This window comes from Bubalus kerabau, chromosome 1 (assembly GCF_029407905.1).
Source record: "Bubalus kerabau isolate K-KA32 ecotype Philippines breed swamp buffalo chromosome 1, PCC_UOA_SB_1v2, whole genome shotgun sequence".
In the NCBI taxonomy this organism is placed as follows: Eukaryota; Metazoa; Chordata; class Mammalia; order Artiodactyla; family Bovidae; genus Bubalus; species Bubalus kerabau.
In genome coordinates, this window is record NC_073624.1 from 206,249,164 (window position 1) to 206,269,525 (window position 20,362).

General features: G+C 45.4%; 1 long non-coding RNA gene across 1 annotated transcript in view; it reads right to left on the reverse strand.

The window, feature by feature from the left end:
* LOC129630263 (uncharacterized) overlaps positions 1-20,362 on the reverse strand; it is a 49,320-nt gene that overhangs the window by 8,505 nt on the left and 20,453 nt on the right. The window contains exon 2 of the long non-coding RNA XR_008703629.1: positions 10,007-10,136. This is a non-coding gene — a long non-coding RNA (uncharacterized LOC129630263). The remainder of the gene's footprint in view (positions 1-10,006; positions 10,137-20,362) is intronic.

The window sequence follows — 20,362 nt, forward strand, 5'->3', positions numbered from 1 at the left end:
ATACACCCTGAGTATTTCTCTCCAATGGCAAGGCTTCTCAAGGGGTGTCCATTCTGCACGCCTCTGCATTTTGCAAAGGGGTGGAGTGGGGTTCATAATGACGCCATATTGCTATGAATTAAAGTACTATTTAATTAGTACGTTGAGCATTTAAACAACATCTTTATGATGCATAATTGATAAAGTTCTGGGTATACAGCTTTGCTGAGTCACTTTAAAAGTTTCAAGGCCTCGGATGACAACTGCACTTTCTCCTGGCGCTCGTCCTGCCACTGCTCTTTTGGGGCCTGTTCCACTAAAGAGGGCAGCAGTTCTGGGAGCTCCCAGGTTGGTGACTTTCAAAGCAAAAACAGCTGCCTCGCAGCTGCTGAGAAGCCAGGGCAAGTCCTTGTCTTCCTGCTGCCAACTCAGGAGGGAAAGACAGCAGCAGGTGTGGAAAGCAGACCTCGTCCTCCAGGAGCCAACAGACCAGAAAGGAGCAGCCGGCTGAAGTGCACCACAGCAGGGGTGAGGGGACGGCTCCCCCCACGGCTGGTGCCTCCAGCCACAGCGTCAGGGAGATGTGAACACCTGGATGGGCTAACTTCCTGTCGGGAAATCTCCCTGGCTGCCTTCAGCAGTCACAAGTCTGCAGCCCAGGTAGGCTGAGTTGACAGAAAATCTGAGCCTGGGGCAAGTTCATCTTTGAGGCTGTGTGAGTTTGCTTGTTGCTGCTGTTCAGTCAATGAATCGTGTCTGACTCTTTGCGACCCCATGGACTGCAGCACGCCAGGCTCCTCTGTTTGGAGTCTGCTCAACTCCCGGAGCTTGCTCAAATTCATGTTCATTGAGTTGGTAATGCCATCCAGCCATCTCATCCTCTGTTGTCTCCTTCTCCTCCTGCCTTCAATCTTTCCCAGCATCAGGGTCTTTTCCAATGAGTCGGCTCTTCTCATTAGGTGGCCAAAGCACTGAAGCTTTAGCTTCAGCATCAGTCCTTCCAATGAATATTCAGGACTGATTTCCTTTAGGATGGACTGGCTGGATCTCCTTGCAGTCCAAGGGACTCTCAAGAGTCTTCTCCAACACCACAGTTCAAAAGCATCAATTCTTCGGCGCTCAGCCTTCTTCACAGTCCAACTCTCACATCCATACATGACCACTGCAAAAACCACAGCTTTGACTAGACAGACCTTGGTTGGCAAAGTAATGTCTCTGCTTTTTGATATGCTGTCTAGGTTTGTCATAGCTTTTCTTCCCAGGAGCAAGCGTCTTTAAATTTCATGACTGCAGTCACCAACTGCAGTGGTTTGGAGCCTAAGAAAATAAAGTTTGCCCCTGTTTCCTTTAGTGTTCTAGGGCTGCTATAAAACTGTACTGCAGATGAAGTGGCTCAAACAACAGAAACTTACTTCCTCACAACTCTTGGGGCTAGAAATCTGAGATCAAGATGCCACCAGGGTCAGTCTCCTCTGAGGCCCCCTGCTTTCACTTGTAAGTGACCACCTTCTCCTGCGTCTTCACATGATCTTTGCCCTCATAGGTCTGCATCTCAAGGCTTTTATTAGGCCGCACATCATTAGGGCCTAACTCATGACCTCTTTTTATATTAAGTACATTTCCAAAGATCCTACAAATACAGTCACATTCAGGAAGTTAGGATTTTAATGTCTGAATTTGAAGGGGAACAAAACTCAGCACGGGCTTCCCTTGCGGCTCAGCTGGTAAAGAATCAGCCTGCAATGCAAGAGACCTGGGTTCGATCCCTGGGTTGGGAAGATCCCCTGGAGAAGGGAAAGGCTACCCACTCCAGTATTCTGGCCTGGAGAATTCCACGGACTGTACAGTCTATGAGGTCGCAAAGAGTTGGACACAACTGAGCGATTTTCACTTCACTTCAAAACTCAGCACATAACAAAGGCCTTCTCTCCTAGATTTCCTCTCACTCTGTTGTACGACCCTCACCTGAGCTTCTTCCTGTGCTTTGTCTGAATCCAAACACTAACTGGATGCTATTGGGACTGACCATGGGAGCTGATGGAGAAGAGAGACATTAGCTAGGCCAGTATGATTCCCCTTCTTTCAGGAATATAAACACAAAATCTGCAGAGAGGCTGCCCACTGGTCATGGAAGGCGAGAGAACATGCATGAACAGGAGCTGGTGAACCATGCAGGCTGAAGATGACTTCTGACTCGGCTGCTGGAAGCCTTTGAGCCACTGGGGACACAGGAATGCCTCCCAGACCCAGTCGTCCAGAGCAATATCCACACTGGAGTTTGGGTTCTGAGGTTTCTGAACAATTACACAAGGATCCAGAAAATAAAACCCCTTGTTTGAGCTGATGTTGCTATGTATCTACCTCTCACAATGGCAACAAAAGATACCTCCTGGATAGTATAGATATAATACAAAACATATATGTAATTTTTAACTTTCTGGTAGCCATATTTAAAAAATGTAAAAGAAGTCAGTAAAATTTAAATAAATATTTTATCTAACCGATTAAGTTCAAAATATTATTTCAACATGTAATCAATATAAAAAAGGTTAATGAGAATGTATGTGCATATATATATAATGTCCACTCCAGGGTTTCCTGGAGAACCCCATGGACAGAGGCTGGCAGGCTATAGTCCACAGGGTCACAAAGAGCCAGACATGACTAAGCACAGCACATATATATAATGTATTATGCACAGAGACATACATACACACACACACATACACATACACACACACACACACACACACACACACACACACACATATACTCTGGACTATGCAATTCTAAGGCACAATCCCAGTTGGGGCCTCCAACCCCACCAAGTACATAGGTAAAGCCATTACATGGATTGTTCAGGTCCTAAATTCGGCTTTTTCTTTATTGTCTCAATTGAGTGATTCTGTTTCTCTAGAATCCCATCTAGAGTGGAGCACAAGGACATATTTACTTAGGAGCTTATGGAGCACCCTTGCTTTTAGATTTGGAAATAAGAGAAATATTGAGATGATTTGCAGTCTGGGATAAAATACCAGGGATTCAGCATCATGCGAATTGATCCAGCTTGCACCATGGAGGTAGGGCAACCCTGGAAATAGGGCATCCAGGTCTGTCTGTTAAGAAAGCTGCGGCAGGACTTCCTTGGTGGTCCAGGGGTTAAGACTCTGCACTTCCAAAGCAGGGGACACAGGTTTGAACCCTGGTTGGGCAAGTTCCACATGCTGTGCAGTACAGCCAAAAATAAAAATGAGGGAACCCTCCTACACTGTTAGTGGGAATGTAAATTGCCACAACCACTACAGAGAACAGTATGGAGGTTCCTCAAAAAACTAAAAAAGATCCACCGTATGACCCAGCAATCCCACTCCTGAGCATATACCCGGAGAAAGCCATAATTCAAAAAGATGCATGCACTCCAATGTTCGTTGCAGCATCAAACTAAATGCCTATGAATAGAGGAAAGGAGAAGGAAGATGTGGTTCATATATACAAGGGAAAATTAGCCATAAAAAGTACCGAAACACCATCATTTGCAGAGGTGTGGATAGACCTAGAGACTATCATACGGAGTGAAGTCAGAAAAGCAAACATTGTGTACTATCTCTTATATGTGGAATCTAGAAAAATGTTAGAGATGAACCAAAGCAGAAGACAGACACAGATGCAGAGGACAAACATGGATACCAAGGAAGGGGGTTGGTGCAATGAATTGGGAGATGGGGAGTGACACAGACACACTACTATGTATAAAACAGGTAACTAATGAGAAACCACTGTATAGCACAAGCAACTCTACTCAGTGCTCTGCGGTGGCCTAATGGGAAGGAAATCTGAAAAAAAGTGGATATGTGTATATGTAACTGATTCCCAAGCAGAAATTAACACAACACTGCAAGGCAAAAGTGTGAAAGTGTCAGCCGCTCAGTCGTATCCTACTCTTTTGCAACCCCATGGACTGCAGCCCTCCAGGTTCCTCATCCATGGCATTCTCCAGGCAAGAATACTGGAGTGGGTATTCTTCTCCCATGTCCTTCTCCAGGGGATCTTCCTGACCCAGGGGTCAAACCCAGGTCTCTTGCAATGTAGGCAGATTCTTTACCATCTGTGCCACTAAGGCAACTATATTCCAATAAAAGTTAAAAATTAAAAAACAAAATATTGGTAAAGGGTAAAGAAAATTAAATAACATGTATTTGAGTCCTCAAAAATGTTATTTACATATATTTCATTTAATAAATTTTATCATAAAAAATAAAGTGTTAAGTTAAAAAGAATAGCAGAAAGAACTCCTGTATACCTTTTATCCAGATTCCCCAACTGATAACATCTTTCAAAAAAAAAGAAAGCGATGGTAGAGTGGACTCTGTTATCCCCTTCCCCCTTACAGATGAGGACAATGAAGCTGAGAGGTGACGTGACTTATTGAAGGTCATTCACTAGTGGGTCGGAGAAGGCAATGGCACCCCACTCCAGTACTCTTGCCTGGAAAATCCCATGGATGGAGGAGCCTGGTAGGCTGCAGTCCATGGGGTCACTGAGGGTTGGACGTGACTGAGCGACTTCACTTTCACTTTTCCCTTTCATGCATTGGAGAAGGAAATGGCAACCCACTCCAGGGTCCTTGCCTGGAGAATCCCAGGGACGGGGGAGCCTGGTGGGCTGCTGTCTATGGGGTCACACAGAGTCGGACACAACCGAAGTGACTCAGCAGCAGCAGCAGCACTAGTGGGCAGTAAGAGCCAAGATGCAACCCAGTTCCCTCTAATTCCCAAAGTGGTACTGTTCATGCTACCCAAGGTTCCAGGGACTTGGGTTTAAAAATAAGCGTTTTAGAAAATAAAATCTATGGTAAAGTGGGAAGTGTTGTTGTTATTGGTGTAGTAGCAGATCATTCAGGTCCTAAGCTCAAGCACTTTGTCCATGGGATACCCTTCTACCTCGCAATGAGCAAGTGATCCCAGTACTGGGAGAAACTCTGATTACTTTACCCTCCTGCTCTGCTGAGAAGCCTGGGGTCAGGCCAGCCTGGTGTTTTGAGTGGGAAGGTGTTGAGTGGGAAGCCAAAGCTATTCTCCTTGATGGGCGGAGCCAGGTAAGATGGTGTCTGTTACAGCAGAGTGTCTGGGGACAATGGTGCCCTCCCAAGCTCTGGGATCTGCCCTCTGGATGCCACACCACCTATACAACAATCCTCCTCCCTGCTCCAGTCTCTGGAACTGCTCCTGTCTTAGACCCAGCCCAGGTCTCCTGATCCCTCAAATGTATTAATAGACTCACCTGTGTGGGTCTGAGTTTAATTATACTTGTCTGGCAAGGGATTTGGGGAGATTTAATTTAAGGCTGGTGTTGAATGCTTTTAAATTATGTTAAATTTTCTGAGGCACCCAGGTGCAACACACATCTTTTATAAATTACAGAGCAAATGCTGTGGAGGCTGGGTGCACAGAAGGGCCAAGGATCAGAAGAGATCCCCAAAGGATGAGATATATTTCTGGCAACAAGGAAGAGCTTAACGCACACCTCTCATTATTGTTAATGGGAGCTGGGTGTTCAGCTCATTCTCTGGACACCCGTACCATGTAAATTTAGCTCTTGGAATTCAGTTGCTCACAGCTCCCTGTCCGCCCGGTAGCACTGAGCCCTGGTGAAATGTGTGTCAAGTTCTTCAAAACAATTATTGCTGCTAGAGGAAAAATGATCAGCCAAGTACTCAGATGTAAACACTCCTCACAGCTGGAAATGGAAATGAGTTCTGGAAATGTTTGCTTTCTGTTTAAAATGAATCTGTAGACATCTCAGAGGCTGTGTGTAAAAATGGGAGGAGGGATTTTTAACAGATGATAATGAGCTTAGGAGGGCACTGGCAAGGTGTAGAGGCCAGAGCAATGATCTGGGGGTCACAGTCGTAGAGTTTTTGCCATGGCTCTGCTGTGTGACCTTGGGTGAGGTGCTTAACCTCTCTGGTCTCCTTTTAGGAGTCTAACTCACAAAGGTGTTCAGACAAATGATATATGTTAGAATCTAAATAATGATGCAAATCATTGGGAAGAGTGCTTAAAGACTCATCAAGTGTGATTGAAATCCTCCCAAATGAGCAAGGGAGCAAGAAATCAAAATGAACCCTCCTGTGCATAGATGGGCCCCCTTCACTCCTGGGGTCATGGTGGCCCAGATCCTACTGATTCCTGGACAGAGAGATGATTTGGGGGAAGAGTCCAAGGATAGGATTGGAGACCCCTCTACCAAGAAGATTCCACTTGCACTTAGAACTAGAAAATTCTGACAGTGACCCCAAGGCATGGACAGGAAATATATTTTTAATTTTATTTATTTATTTGGCTGCACTGGGTCTTAGTTGTGGCACATGGGATCTTTAATTACAGATGTGAACTCTTAGTAGTAGCATGTGGGATCCAGTTCCCTGACCAGGGATCAAACCTGGGCTCCTGCCCTGGGAGCACGGAATCTTAGCCACTGGACTACCAGGGCAGTTACTGGACAGGAAATTAACAGGGGGCTCTTTATGTCATCACAGTTTTGGTTAAGATCCCAGAGGCAGAGAAGTATGAGAGAACACTAGGAGTCAAGGAAGCTCCAGTCCAAAGTGGGGTGCTCGACCATTACGCAGGCCATTGCGAAGATGTGTCCACCAGCCGTCATCTGCCTAGAGGTGAAGGAAGCTTCCAGGTTTTCTTTGGAGAGGCATGAGAGTGTGCCCTGAGTCTGCAAGGCTCCATCCTACATTGGGGTCGTGAAGGAGGGCTGAGGCTTTACCCCTTTTCAATTCAGCTGATAACGGCTTCAAAAGAATCACTTGGAGAGTCTGATCTGTGTCCCCTGGAATGCTTGGGGGACAGAGACTAAGTCTGGCTCACTCCTCAAGAAGTCCACAGGCAGAGGTGTGCTGAACCAGCCTCGTGGCGGAGCAGAGAGGGTTCCTGAAAACTGACTATACATCCACAGTGGCCATCTCCCCAGGATGAGATGTGGGACCACAGGAAGGGACCTGGCCTAGCAAAACATCTTAGACCCGGCCTATATGGGCCACCTGGAAGGAAAGTGAACTACAGGGCCAGTGGACTACAGGGGCTAAAGGAGAAAAGGTGATACCCATGGCAGTTGAAGGCTCCCAAGAATGTCCCCCCATAAACCCCACATGCTGAGAACCTGTCTACCCAAGAGGCAACAGCATGGGTTATACTGACACCAGCTAAATTCGAGTTTTCCTACCCCCATCTCTGCTCTCTCCACCCTCCCCAGGCTCTGGAGGAGCCAGAAGCAGCCTGGTAAAGTGAAGAGGAGGCGAACAGGACAGTGGGGATGGAAGAGAATCCAGCCAACCTTCATCCATCTCCCACTGCTCAAACCTAAGCTGGGAGGACAGAGCTTTCCTGTTTCAGTCAAGTTTGGTTTTAATTATTACAGCAGACTGGGTACTTTTAATTACTGAACTGTAACTATTCTTAAACGACTAGAATTTGTGTGGCCTCACCATGTGGCTTGCAGAATCTCAGTTCCCCAACCAGGTACTGAACTCAGGCCATGGCAGTGAAAGCTTAGCATCCTAACTACTGGACCATTCAGGGAATTCCCAAGAAATTTTATCATGGATGGATAAAAATTGGTACAGAGAATGGATCTGGAGTCAACAATGAGAAAGGGCTGGTGCTGAAACTGAAGCTCCAATACTTAAGTCACCTGACGCAAAGAGCAAACTCACTGGAAAAGACCCTGATGCTGGGAAAGATTATGGGCAGGAGGAGAAGGGGATGACAGAGGATGAGATGGTTAGATGGCATCATCAACTCAATGGACGTGAGTTTGAGCAAACTCCGGGAGATGGTGAAGGACAGAGGAGCCTGGTGTGTTGCAGTCCATGGGGCTGCGAAGTCAGACACGACTGAGTGACTGAACAACAAAATTGTTTTCTACCTGCACCCCCCAAGTTTGGGTCAGTCAGTGTGCCAGTTACACACGCTGCAGGGACAGCCATGTGCTTGCAATGGTTGTCGCCCTCTGGACAGGTCTGGCTTGGTGGGAGCGGTCAGCTCATTCACCAACCCAGGAGGGCAGATGAGATGGCCAGTGACACGATGCAGCCACTGCTCCCTGGAGCCAGGGCTTAGAAAGGTTTGGGGGTACACGGACTCTTCCCAGTCCCCGTATGTTCAGTGGGCGTCCCAGATAAATGCATTTCCAAAGGTGCTTCACCATGTCTACAATGGATATTTGAGTCATAAAAGCCTGTGTGCTTAGTCGCTTCAGTCATGTCCGACTCTGTGCGAACCTACGGACTATAGCCCACCAGGCTCCTCTGTCCATGGGTTCTCTAGGGAAGAGTACTGGAGAGGGTTCCTGTGCCCTCCTCCAGGGGATCTTCCCAACCCAGGGACTGAACCTTCGTCGTTTATGTCTCCTGCATTGACAGGCGGGGAATCGCATTTCATTTAATTTTATCAATTGTACAGTAAAGACCAAAGAGGTTAAGGCCTTTGCAAAAATCACCGTTCTTTTGGTTGCAAATGACAAAGGAAGGAAGGAAAGGACAGGAGGGAGTGAGGGAAAAGAAGAAGGCAAATGTGTGGAACGTTTAGTAGCTTTTGTGTGTGAGCCATTATTTGTACAGTTAAGGCTGTACCTGGGGCTTCCCTGGTGACCCAGATGGTAAAGAATCTGCCTGCAATGTGGGAGATCCAGGTTCGATCCCTGAATGGGAAAGATCTCCTGGAGAAGGGCATGGCAACCTCCTCCAGTATTCTTGCCTAGAGGATTCCATGGACAGAGGAGTCCATAGCAAAGAGTCAGACACAACTGAGCAACTAACACTTTCACTTTCACTTTCAAGGCTGTTTCTAGGTGCTCAATTAACATTATCCCAAACATGCATGTTTTTTCCATTTCTTGCCAATGCATTTGCTTTGCTGTGAACAAAGATGGCCACCAGTAGCTCTAGTATTCTACCAACTGGGCAATCCCAGTGAAAAAGAGCGGTTCTAGCAGACGTCACAGCTTGAATTTCATTGACCTGGTTTAAATTGCATGCCCAATGCTGAACTAATCACCATACGTCTGAATGTCCTGGCCTAGAACATTCCTTGGGGCTGGGATTTGGGATCAGTCCCAGGGAAAACATGGCAAGTGAGTGAGAAAGAGCTGCTGGTACTTGAAGACGAGGACATGGGTGATGGGCAGGCAAAAACAACAGATGTTCACTCTGGACAGAAAGCCAGTAAGTAAATGGCAAAGCAGGGATCAGAACGTACATGTTTTGATTCCTAAACCAAAGATTTTTGTCGGTCCAAAGAAATTTCACTGAAATTTATATTTTTTATAAATTTATATTATTTATAAAAAGTGACTCTCTTTTTATATTTTATTCACTGGAATTAATAGATAAATTAATAGGTAAATTCGCTAGTATTAATAGGTAATCCCAAAACTCAATTTATCCTGCATGAAGGACCTGTTAAAAATACACCCATGTAAACAATATCATTTCACACACAAGACAGCAAATGAGACCCCTGGCCTCGTTGTATTAGTATTGTTCCAGAAAATAATTTGTCCTCTAATTGACTCTGACACTTGAGAAAGCTCTAATTTGATAAACTCCTGATTCAGGGTTACAAAGCACTGTTGCTTTCACATGCGTGAGACAAAATTTAGAGCAAGCTGACAACACAGCCAAATGTATTCTTCAGGGTTCTTGGGAGTTCTGTCCACCCATCACCGTGAGGTCCAAAAGTGAAGAGGTGAATATGGCTTGTGGAAGGGACAGAGCTGTTAATTTGGCAGATGGGATCAAGAGCATACATAGGATGTCTAATGGGAAGTCTGGGGTTTTCTTTTGTTTATATTTACCTGTACATAAGAAAAAGAAGCTTTTTTTTTTGCATAGAAACAACACCTAGACTATTTTTAATCCTTATCTTTGCTACATAGACGTTCAGAAGCATCAATTAAATGAGTGGATTCTGGCTGGCGGTCAAGCAAGTCACTACTTTCTAAACATGCGATGCTTTACCTGAAGCACAGAGGCACAGAAATGGGAGGAAGGTGGGCCATGGAGTGGTATTTCCATAATCTCTCAGTGACTCCTTTCTTCCTGAATGTTAAACTTGGGACTGAAAGTCCAGACCCTGCTGGGCCACGACCTGAGATGAAATGAGAGGGAGCTGAGAGTTGGAGGGTCCTATGTCCAGAGTGCCTTCAAGGCCCTGAACGTGAGCTATGACATCTGAAGCAGACAAACTGAAGTTGGTTTGTGTTACTAAAGAGCCTGGACATCAGTGGATACAATTTTTGATGCACTTAAATCAGAGACTTCCCTGGTGGTCAATTGGCTAATACTCCATGCTCCCAATGCAGGAAACCTGGGTTTGGTCCCTGGGTGGGGAACTAGATTCCGCATGCTCTAACTAAGAGTTTGCACACCACAACAAAGATCGAAGACCCCATGTGCCACAACTAAGACCCAGTACAGCCAAATAAGTAAATAAATATTAAAAAATAAAATAAAGCAAATCATTGCATGCACACAAAATTCCTGAGAAAGATGGGTGCCCCCTGATCTCCCTAAGAAGAAACCTGCCCAGTAGAGGGGTGAGTGCACACTAAGTCGCTTCAGTCCTGTCCCACTCTTTGTGACCCTATGTACCACAGCCCGCCAGGCTCTTCTGTCCATGGGATTCTCCAGGCAAGAATACTGGAATGGGTTGCCAAGCCCTCTTCCAGGGGATCTTCTCCACCGAGAGATCAAACCAGCATTTCTTAAGTCTCCTGCATTGGTGGTTGGGTTCTTTACCACTAGTGCCACCAGGGAAGCCCCCCTAGATGGGTAAGTGATGCAAACATATGGTCTCTCAGTTACCAATTCATAAAATAGTCTGGCCTGCTGCTGCTGCTGCTGCTAAGTCTCTTCAGTCATGTCCGACTCTGTGCGACCCCATAGACGGCAGCCCACCAGGCTCCCCCGTCCCTGGGATTCTCCAGGCAAGAACACTGGAGTGGGTTGCCATTTCCTTCTCCAATGCATGAAAATGAAAAGTGAAAGTGAAGTCGCTCAGTCATGTCTGACTCTTCGCGACCCCATGGACTGCAGCCTACCAGGCTCCTCCATCCATGGGAGTTTCCAGGCAAGAGTACTGGAATGGGGTGCCATTGCCTTCTCCAAAGCTTTCAGTGCAGGCCACTTTAAAGTTTGATCAGCTTTCATCTATCCATCTATATGTCCATCCACCTAATGTATGTTCCCAAGTTCCCATGTATCGCAGGCTGGGCACGTGAGACCTAATCTCCAACATCTGGAAGCATCAAGCATCCAGGAAGCACACACTGAACAGCAAATGGTTCCGAGGGCGCTGAGGGTGACAGGAGTGAAGGGCCAAAGGTGTGCCCACGCCTCCGGGTCCTGCTTTCAGGAACCACTACTGCCCCAGGTGTGGGGCTCCAAGAGGGTCACCGCCAATGGCGGACAACAGCTGGAAGGAGGGGCTGCCCCACACAGAAGGCAGGCTTTGTGCTGGCCCTGTGTGGAAAGGCTGACTGGCTTTCAGATGGATTTCCTATCATTTATCTTCTTATCAAAAGGTTTAATCACTTCCTGCTCTCCTGCCTGTATGGGAATAATGAGCTTATTCTCTCCTGACCAATATAATGCACAATAGAAACAGTTCAGAGACTCCTCTGCCTTCTAAAATGAATGTTTTTATTGTATGCACATCATCAGAGTCCCAGTAAAAGGTGTGTTTAAAGAAGAAAAATAAATCTCAGGAATCCCATGCATGGCTCTGCACATTGCCTGCTGTCCTTTGTGAAGATGAATTTTACAGGAAAATGAGTTGTCATGTCATTTCTCCCCAATGCTGAATATATTTTGACGTGTAAGAGAGACCTCTGGCTTCTAGAGAAGAAAGCAGGCTTTTTCAGGATTCTCCGCCTCTCTGTCCGGAATGAGAAAGTGCTTAGAAACTGGAAACTAACCATGGTGGGTTTTGTGCAGAGTTGGGGTGCTTAAGTCTTGTTCTGGAAACAGTTAAAAATCCAACATTACACTCCTGGATGACAAGGTCTACCTCATATACCTTGATGCCTCAGTTAGCTCACCCCCTAAACAAAGCCCCTTTCTGTGAAGTCAGACATAATAAATACAGCCGAAGCAGCATGGAGCCAGAGCCGCTCTGAGAGATGGAGGCTCCCAGGACCCCTTTGGCCCGTCCTGTGCAGAACCATCAAGTCTTTGATATGATTCTGGCTTTCCAGATTCCTTCCTCTGTCCTCTCTCCCAGGTCAAAGCTGGGGCCCTCATCCTCTCTCCAGCATCAAAAGGTGAACCAGTCGTTGCCTCCCGTGAAAGAATTCATCACTGACACTGTGGCTTCAACAGCATTTAACCTTTCCTCTAACTGTATAATCAAGGTGCATTTTAGGCACTTAGAAGTGGGTGAAGGGACTTCCCAAGGTGGCAGAGTGGTAAATAATCCACCTGCCAATGCAGGAAACACAAGAGATACAGGTTCAGTACCTGGTTCAGGAAGATTCCCTGGAGAAGGAAATGGCAACCCACTCCAGTATTCTTGCCTGGAAAATGCCATGGACAGAGGAGTCTGGTGGCCTACAGTCCATGGGGTCGCAAAGAGCTGGACACAACTTAGCGACTGAGCACACACACACAGGTGGGTGAAGAGGTATTAGGGGACGGAGCTTATGGGCCCTAAAAGACCTCAACAGCCTTATGACCCAAAATGTGGTCCCTGGACCAGCAGAATCTGCATCCCCTGGGAGCTTGTTAGGAATGCAGATGCTCAGGCTCCAGCAGCTGAACTGGATGGGAATATGCACTGTAACAAGACCCCCCAGGTGGTGCTGATGGCACTGATCAGGGACCACTGTTTGAGAACTACTGCCTAAGAACTAGTCGGGGAATCAACACTCCTTGAGTTTCCCCTGGGGTGTTTTCCACTGGGGGTTGAAGAGGCAGTTAATGAGCTTTCATTTCCTTGCTGACAGAGGTGAACAACCAGCAGGGCAGTACACTTGGGGTGGAAAACTCACTTCCCATTCATTGCTATCAGCTATCACCCAGATCCAGCCTCTCCTGCATCCCACATCCCCTGCACCTCCTCTCACACTGCTCAGGCCTGCCTCTCTGCCTACAGGATTTCCAGTCTAAATTGTCAGGCACACGAGAGAGGGTCCCAGTTAATTATCACAACATAATTGCAGAAAATCCAAACCAGGTGATATACAGTAGTATAGACTTAACAGTCTCATGTTATATACAAAATCAGAATATGAATCCCCCCAAAAAAATCCATCAGGAATGGCATAATTTTAAGACTAGCAGAGACCCTTGGAAACCGTTTGCATTTTTCCCACATGTCAGGCCATAGAAATGTCTGCCACGCTTTTTCAGGATCTGTAATCTGTGAACCTTCTTAATGTTTATATATATGAAAGAGTCTGTTAGTATATTGGTGACTATTTTGCTAATATTAATCATTACTGATAGAATTTATTATCTTAAGAAAATCTGATATAGAAGTACCACTTAAAAGAGCCCTGAATGGGGATGTTAATGGGGGCTGATAATAGGGGCCCCCAAATCAAAATCTTGGCAAGAGAAGTCAGATGTGGCAAAATGCCATGATAAAACCCATCCATACACTCTGACATGCTGTTAATGGAAGAAAAGGCTCTGCCAAATATTAAAGATAATGCTGGGGGTGGGGAGGCAGCTTGAAAGCGAGAGGACAACATAGTAATTACAGATTTATGTGCTCCTGGAACACAGCCCCCTGACTTCACATTTGCTGCTATGGGAAAAGTTGTCTTGAATTATGCAGGATCCTCATAAAAGCATGGGATGCATAAAATGTGACCATGACATACATGAGAATATTTCACTCCTCAGGCCCCTGAAGCCAAAAGTGCACCCTGATGTGTCTAATGTGATTTCTCTCCTAGGTTCTAGAACTCATCTCCTCTGCTGGGAGAGGAGGCCTCACAGTCTCCATCTGTCCCCTGGGACCCCCCTCCGCCCACCCACACACCCACATACCCACCCTGTATCACACATAGTAGACATCCAATAACATGCTAATTGCCAACAAGAGACTTGGTTTGTAATTCATTCTTTGCTGTTGTTTTTTAATCCAGGCTGATAATACTTTTGAGTTCTAGCTTTGAGCAGGACTCCTGTCTGCTCAGCCAGATGGGTGTTTTACTGGTGCCTCAGTTTCCCATCTTTGCAAAAAGATTGGTCCCCAGCTGAAAGTCATTGCTTAGAGAGAGTTCTATGAAGGATACAGATGGTGTACCCTTCAGAAGCAAGGAGGGCAGGGGCCTCAGTTGTGTCTCTAGCAGTGGGAAAGGGTGTATAAGTCCACCCACACTTCTGTGCCCACTCTCATCCCAGGGTTGGGGGAAGGCATCACAGGTGGACACAGCCGCCCCATTCTTTCTCCCTCTGTGAGACATGTACTTGTCTCTCCAGCAGCGGATACACAGGGCTGGAACTCGGGAGACAGGGTGGATCTGCTCTGGGGTCTCTTCTGGAAGTGGGAAGTTGAAATTGTGAGTGATGAGCTCTGAGTATTAAGAGGAAACAGCTGATGGAGGCTGAAGGTGGGAGACACTGCCTCAGGGGTCAAGAGGGGGAGACTAAAAGCTAATCTGGGAGGTGGGGTGACAGCAGCCCAAATGGGACAGCCTTTCTGCTGCTCTTGTGCAAGCTCCTCCTCCGTCCCCACCCTGGAAGGAGAGTCAAGAGGCCAACAGAGAAGTACGGAGTTGAACCACATGACACTGCTGTTTCTAGGCACAAAACGGTTGACTGTGGGCAACTTCATACAATTTAATCTAAAACTACCTGATGGAAAGGTTCAAGAGGGAGGACATGGGCTGTTGTTGTTTAGTCGCTCAGTCGTGTCTGACTCTTTGCGACCTCATGGACTGCAGCACATCAGGCCTCCCTGTCCTTCACCATCTACTGGAGCTTGCTCAAACTCATGTCCATTGAGTCAGTGATGCCATCCAACCATCTAGTCCTCTGTCATCCCCTTCTCCTCCTGCCTTCAATCTTTCCCAGCATCAGGGACTTTTCTAAGGAGTCAGTTCTTTGCATCAGGTGGCCAAAGTATTGGAGCTTCAGCATCAGTCCTTCCAATGAATATTTAGGACTGATTTCCAAGATTGACTGGTTTGATCTCCTTGCTGTCCAAGAGACTCTCAAGAGTCTCCTTGAGAGTCTTGAACCACAGTTCAAAGGCATCAATTCTTTGGCACTCAGCTTTCTTTATAGTCCAACTCTCACATCCATATATGACTACTAGAAAAACCATAGCTTTGACTATACAGACCTTTGTCAGTAAGTAATGTCTCTGCTTTTTAATATGCTATCTATGTTTGTCATAGCTTTTCTTCCAAGGAGCAAGCATCTTTTAATTCCATAATTGCAGTCACCATCTGCAGTGATTTTGGAGCCCAAGAAAATTGTCTGTCACTGTTGCCATTTTTTCCCCATCTATTTGCCATGAAGTGATGGGACTGGATGCCATTTTCACTCTCTTCTTTCACTTTCATCAAGAGGCTCTTTAGTTCCTCTTCACTTTCTGCCATAAGGGTGGTGTCATTTGCATATCTGAGGTTATTGATATTTCTCCCTGCAATCCTGATTCCAGCTTGTGCTTCATCCAGCCCAGCATTTCGCATGATGTACTCTGCATAGAAGTTAAATAAGCAAGGTGACAATACACAACTTTGATGTACTCCTTTCCCAATTTGGAACCAGTCCATTTTTCCAGGTCTGGTTCTAACTGTTGCTTCTTGACCTGCATACAGATTTCTCAGGAGGTACATAAGGTGGTCTGGTATTCCCATCTCATGAAGAATTTTCCAGTTTGTTGTGATCCATACAGTCAAAGGCTTTAGCGTAGTCAAAGAAGCAGAAGTAAATGTTTTACTGGAATTCTCTTGCTTTTTCTATGATCCAATGGATGTTGGCAATTTAATCTCTGGTTCCTTCTGCCTTTTCTAAATCCAGCATGAACATCTAGAAGTTCTTGGTTCACATACTGTTGAAGCCTAGCTTGGTGAATTCTGAGCATTACTTTGCTAGTGTGTGAGATGAGTGCAATTGTGCAGTAGTTTGAACATTCTTTGGCATTGCCTTTCTTTGAGACTGGAATGAAAACTGATCTTTTCCAGTCCTGTAGCCACTGCTGGGTTTTGCAAATTTGCTGGCATATTGAGTGCAGCACTTTCACAGCATCATCTTTTAGGATCTGAAATAGCTCAGCTGGAATTCTGCCACCTTCACTTGCTTTGTTCATAGTGATACCTCCTAAGGCCCACTTGACTTCGCACTCCAGGATGTCTGGCTCTAGGTGAGTGACCACACCATCACGGTTATCTGGGTCATTAAGATCTTTTTTGTACAATTCTTCTGTGTATTCTTGTCACTTCTTCTTAGTATCTTCTATGTCTATTAGGTCCATACCATTTCTGTCATTTATTGTGCCCATCTTTGCATGAAATGTTCCCTTAGTATCTCTGATTTTCGTGAAGAGATATCTAGTCTTTTCCATTCAACTGTTTTCCTCTATTTCTTTGCACTGTTCACTTAGGAAGGCTCTCTTATCTCTCCTTGCTATTCTTTGGAACTCTGCATTCAGATGGGTATGTCTTTCCTTTTGTCCTTTGCCTTTCACTTCTCTTCTTTCTCAGCTATTTGTAAGGCCTCCTCAAACAACCATTTTGCCTTTTTGCATTTCTTTTTCTTGGGGATGCTTTTGATCACTGTCTGCTGTTATGAACCTCTGTCCATAGTTCTTCAGGCACTCTGTCTATCAGACCTAATCCCTTGAATCTACTTGTCACATCAACTGTATAATCATAACGGATTTGATTTAGGTCATACCTGAATGGCCTAGTAGTTTTCCCTACTTTGTTCAATTTAAATCTGAATTTTGCAATAAGCAGTTCATGATCTTAGCCACAGTCAGTTCTGGGTCTTGTTTTTGCAGACTGTAGAGAGCTTCTCCATCTTCGGCTACAAAGAATATAATCAATCTGATTTCAGTATTGACCACCTGGTGATGTTCATGTGTAGAGTCATCCCTTGTATGTTGGAAGAGTGTGTTTGCTATGACGAGTGTGTTCTCTTGGCAAAACTCTGTTGCTCTGCTTCATTTTGTACTCCAACGCCAAATTTGCCTGTTACTCCAGGTATCACTTGGCTTCCTACTTTTGCATTCCAGCCTGCTATGATGAAAAGAACATCTTTTTGGGTGTTAGTTCTAGAAGGTCTTGTAGGTCTTCACAGAACTGTTCAGCTTCTTCAGCATTATTGATGGGACACAGACTTGGATTACTGTGATATTGAATGGTTTGCCTTGGAAACAAATAGAGATCATTCTGCTGTTTTTGAGATTGCACCCAAGTACTGCATTTCAGATTCTTTTTTTGACTATGAGGGCTACTTCATTTCTTCTAAAGGATTCTTGTCCACTGTAACAGATAGAATGGTCATTTGATTTAAATTCACCCATTCTTGTTCACTTTAGTTCACTGATTCCTAAAATGTCAATGTTTACTCTTGCCATCTTCTGTTTGATCACTTTCAATTTACCTTGATTCATGGACCTAACATTCCAGGTTCCTATGCAATACTGTTCTTTACAGAATCGGACTTTACTTTCACCACCAGACTCATCCACAACTGAGCAGAAAACCACAATCACAGAAAACTAACCAAACTGACCACATGGATCACAGCCTTGTCTAATTCAATGAAACTATGAGCCATGCCATGTAGGGCCACCCAAGATGGACAGGTCAGGTAGAGAATTCTGATAAAACGTGGTCCACTGGAGAAGGGAATGGCAAACCACTTCAGCATTCTTGCCTTGAGAACCCTGTGAACAGTATGAAAAGACAAAAAGATAGGACACTGAAAAATGAACTCCCCAGGTCAGTAGGTGCCCAATATGCTACTGGATAAGAGCAGAGAAATAGGAAGGAATGAAGAGGCTGAAGACATAGAAGCCTCCAAAATTTGCCGTGGTAGGAGGTGGTGGATGGTGGTGAAGAGAGAAGCCGAGCCGCAAGGGAGTCTGTAGACAATCGAGACAGGAGTGGAGTTCAGAAGTGAACCTGAGTGACCAGGGGGATTATTCCTTTGCATTGCCTCCATATCACCATTGCCCTCATCACCCTGCCTTGCAATGATTTGTTTTAAAGGTGCCTCCAGAGGGCAGGGACAGTGTCAGTCTGCTGTGCATTCCTAGACCTTACCTGGGCGCCTGACACCCAGTGGAGGCTCCAGTAAAGGGTGACTGAATACAGCAGATGCCTACTCAATAATACAGTGTACCTGTGGAGAACTAGTGCCTAGCTAGGAATCTTATAGAGGAAGGAACAGGATACAGTATATCCTAAAAGTATTAGACGACTAAATGTGTCATTTTCATGGAACATCTCCCAGGACTGGTGTTTCCCAGAATATATTTTGGTCATTCAGACAGGAGTTGAGCTAAAATATATCTATGCACATCTGCAAACAAGAAATTAATAGTGTAAACTAGATTTCAAGGTATGTGTGTGTGCTTAGTCGCTCAGTCATGTCTGACCCTTTGCGACCTCATGGACTGTAGCCCACCAGGCTCCTCTGTCCTTGGGATTTACCAGGCAAGAATACTGGAATGGGCTGCCATTCCCTTCTCCAGGGAATCTTCTCAACCCAGGGATCAAACCCAGGTCTCCTGCATAGAAGGTGGATTCTTTACCATCTGAGCCACCAGGGAAGCCCCAGATTTCAAAGTAGAAACAGTAAAATACTTAGCAGGAAAAAGAACTGTTTCTAAAGACCTGAAAAGTATTTCAGAAGCATATAATATAAATATTATATTTATATATATATTAGTAATTCAGAGAATATTAATAATAATTCAATTATTCATTAAAATAGGTTCCCTCATGCTATCTATGATGCAAGACTAGATTAGCCTAGTTGGAGATACATACTTGAAAGTAATATGACTACATGGCCTCAACTACTTTCTAACTTTTCAATAATTCAAGCTACTTCTTATCACTTTCTTCCATACTTAAAGTTTTTAATCTACCTATTCAATGCACTAATTCATTTGAAAATCTGTGAAAGATACTGTGCTTGGTATCATGGGGTTACAAAGATGAATTGGAAGGGAATTTGCCTCCAAGGAGATTTCTATAAGAGGTGCTAAGCCAGGTGGATGAGATTAAATGAATATTCTTCAAAGGAGAATGTGATAAGTGGTATAAGAAAGACAAAGACAAGCACCAGGGACTTCTGAGGAAGGGAGGGTGCTTCCAGCTGTGGGATGAGAGATACTTTTCTGTCTGGAATCCTATCTGGGGAGACAGGCTGTCGGTGAGGAAGGGCAGAAATGGCAGGAGGAAAGAGCGTCATCTTCTGGGCACCCCGGGTCATTATGTTAAGACATTTGAGTGTGTTTGTAACATCTGGCAGCCGAGATCTGGGACTTGACTCTGTTAGTCAAAGCGAGGGACCAGAGGACTGACCGGGGAATGGCCAGTGACAGTGGGTGTGTCAGTGGCAAACTCACCAAACGGGAGTTTATAAGAAGCTTTAATGGAGAGTTCCAAGTTAAAAAAAAATAAACGCGTATGTCGAAAATGTGAAATTCTCAGTTTGGCTCTGTTTGCCTCGGTATTCAGCTCAGTTCAGTTCAGTCGCTCAGTCGTGTCAGACTCTTCGCGACCCCATGAATCGCAGCACGCCAGGCCTCCCTGCCCATCACCAACTCCCGGAATTCACTCAAACTCACGTCCATCGAGTCAGTGATGCGGTCCAACCATCTCATCCTCAGTTGTCCCCTTCTCCTCCTGCCCCCAATCCCTCCCAGCATCAGAGTCTTTTCCAATGAGTCAAATCTTTGCATGAGATGGCCAAAGTACTGGAGTTTCAGCTTTAGCATCATTCCTTCCAAAGAACACTCTTGGTATTAAAATGCTCCACTAACCCATACCTGAGAGTAACCAAAGAAATCCTGGCAAATGCACCAAGCGATTTGCCAAGAAAATGAGAATGGAAAGTGCCCTTTGGATTCAGGCTATTTAAAACAGCACTGGAACAAAATTAATGAGCTGTGTCATTTCAGTGTGAGGACATTAGGAAATGTCCTGGCCATATTATGTCAACCTCACACTGGGTCATCGTTCATGGAAACTGGCTCCAAAGAGATGCTGCCACGTGAGTGGTACCTGAGCAAGTCAACAACAAAACACGATGCGTGGGCTTTCCACAGATTACAGCCAGTATTTCCACCAGGACTGAACACCTGCTACCAGTTCCCTTCAATTTTCCTATCAACCCCAG